The 2,879-nt window shown below is 39.6% G+C and overlaps 1 non-coding gene across 1 annotated transcript; it reads left to right on the forward strand.

Moving 5' to 3' along the window:
- The first annotated feature begins 1,851 nt into the window (after positions 1–1,851).
- LOC112999428 (small nucleolar RNA R71) lies at positions 1,852–1,958 on the forward strand. Its single transcript, XR_003264615.1, has one exon. It is a non-coding gene; the product is annotated as a small nucleolar RNA R71 (small nucleolar RNA).
- The last annotated feature ends 921 nt before the right edge of the window (positions 1,959–2,879 follow it).

The following is a 2,879-nucleotide window of genomic DNA, read 5'->3' on the forward strand; positions in this document are numbered from 1 at the left end:
AAATAACATCTATTTTTGAAGGGTCTACCTCTATGCCCCTACTGGAAATGATATGCCCTAAAACTATACCTTGTTCTACCATGAAGTGACATTTTTCAAAATTCAGCACAAGGTTAGTTTCAATGCATCTACTAAGAACTCTATCCAGACTATCCAAACATGTATCAAAAGAGGATCCATAAACAGTAAAATCATCCATAAACACCTCTATGCAACTCTCTAAAAAATCACTGAAAATGCTAAGCATACACCGCTGGAAGGTACCAGGGGCATTGTATAGGCCAAAGGGCATCCGCCTATAGGCAAAACTGCCAAAGGGACAGGTGAATGTGGTCTTTTCTTGATCCTCAGGAGCAATATGAATTTGTAAATAACCAAAAAAACCATCAAGAAAATAGTAATGAGACTTACTTGCCAAGCGCTCAAGCATTTGATCAATGAAAGGCATGGGAAAATGATTTTTTCTGGTTACCTGGTTCAGCCTCCTATAATCAATGCAGACTCGCCAACTATTCTCCACTCTTGTGGGGATAAGCTCATCCTTCTCATTCCTGATCACTGTGAGGCCTGTCTTCTTAGGAACCACTTGGACTGGACCCAGCCACTGGCTGTTAGAAATGGGGTAGATGATTCTAGCTTGTAAGAGCTTGGTCACTTCCTTTTTCACCACATCTAGAATGACGGGTTTGAGTCGCCGCTGTGGCTGCGTCACTGGCTTAGCTCCATCCTCTAAAAGTATCCGATGGATGCAGGTAGATGGGCTAATACCAGGAATGTCTGCTAAAGTCCATCCAATGGCCTTCTTGTGCTTCTTGAGAACTAGTAACAACTTCTCCTCTTTCTCAGTAGCAAGGGAGGCAGAGATGATCACTGGAAATTTTTCCTTGTCCTCCAAGTAAACATATTTGAGGTTTGTTGGTAAGGGCTTCAACTCTGGTGTTGGTGGTGGCTGAATAGAGGGAGGAACCAGGGTAGGAGAAGAAGAAGGTTCCTCAGCCTGTACCTCATAAAGCAAGTCAGAAGTATATGTACTTCCTGCAACATGGTTAGTGCATTCTGACTCTAAAAAATCAACATCAAGAGGCACAACACCCAGAAAATCAGAACCAGACTCAAATTCAGATTCATTCTCAGCATAAAAATCAGACACATGATCAAATTCAAACTCAGATTCATATTCAATGCATAAGGAATGACAAGTATGCAGATAAGATAAAAATTGATGTTTCCTACCATGAAGAACATTCTCAAAATCAAACATATAATCATCAACAATCTAATCAATTATCCCAGCATGAAAAACAGAATGATCCTCAGATGGATGTTTCATGGCATCAAGAATGTTAAAATGAACAACAATATCACCAAATTCCATAGACAATGTGCCAGCATAAACATCTATCTTGGTTCGGGCTGTTTTCATAAATGGCCTGCCTAAAATAATTAGAACTGAACTAGGGGAAAATCCCTCTTCCATATTAAGAACATAAAAATCAACAGGAAAAATAAGTTCACCAACCCGAGCATAGACCACAGACTCTTGCAACAAGTGCAGATTTCTGATTCATGGCAAGCTGAGTTACTAGGTTGACCAAGGCATCAAGTTTTCCTTCAAGCTTTTTATTTTCAGTAGATGAAGATGAATCCGTGGCCACCTCATGGACTCCTCTAAGAATAATAACATCATTTCTTGCACTGAATTGTTAGGAGTTGGAAGCCATCTTCTCAATCAAATTCCTAGCCTTAGTAGGGGTCATATCACCAAGAGCTCCACCACTGGCAACATCAGTCATACTCCTCTCCATGTTGCTAAGTCCCTCATAGAAATATTGAAGAAGAAGTTGCTCAGAAATCTGGTGGTGAGGGCAACTTGCACACAATTTCTTGAATCTTTCCTAGTACTCATACAAGCTTTCTCCACTAAGTTGCGTGATGCCTGAAATGTCTATTCTGATGGCAGTGGTCCTAGATGCAGGGAAGAATTTCTCCAAGAACACCCTCTTAAGGTCATCTCAGCTGAAAATAGACCTGGGAGCAAGGTAGTATAGCCAATCTTTTGTCACTCCCTCCAGAGAATGAGGAAAAGCCTTTAGAAAGATATGATCTTCTTGGACATCCGGGGGCTTCATGGTGGAACAAACAATATGGAACTCCTTAAGATGCTTATGAGGATCTTCACCTGCAAGACCATGAAACTTGGGCAGCAAATGTATTAGTCAAGTCTTGAGAACATATGGAACACCCTCATTAGGATATTGAATGCACAAGCTTTCATAGGTGAAATCAGGTGCAGTCATCTCCCTAAGAGTCCTCTCACGAGGTGGAGGTTGAGCCATGTTCTCAGTATAAAAATTAGTTGTGGAATGTTCAAAATCATAATCACCCTCAACAAAATGCTCATAATGCACAGAATGACCAGGATGCACACTATGTCTAACTAATCTATGAAAGGTTCTATCTATTTCAGGATCAAAGGGTTGTAAATCACCTGGATTGCCCCTAGTCATGCACTATATGCAGCAAATAATGTGTTTCTCAACAAGCACCTAACAAGGGGGTAAAACTACAACTATACATAAACGATATTAAAATGAGCTGAAATTTTGTGAGGAACACCCTAAAATCATGAAAAGATAGCACAAAAAATTTCAAACAAAAATTCAAAGTCTATCTATGAAAACTACCTAAGCAAAGTTTAGAAAAATAGAACAATAAAACTTGAAAAAAAAAACTTAGTAAACGGCTGATTTTTGGAGTTTGGGAGTCCCCAACCAGCTACAGTGGGTTGCCACAATATGGGAAATTTTTTTGTACCCCAAATGCATATATAGTAATAGTTATTCTGATACCCAAAGCAAAAGTTATGACCATTTTAAGTT

Source organism: Glycine max, chromosome 14 (assembly GCF_000004515.6).
Source record: "Glycine max cultivar Williams 82 chromosome 14, Glycine_max_v4.0, whole genome shotgun sequence".
Lineage (NCBI taxonomy): Eukaryota > Viridiplantae > Streptophyta > Magnoliopsida > Fabales > Fabaceae > Glycine > Glycine max.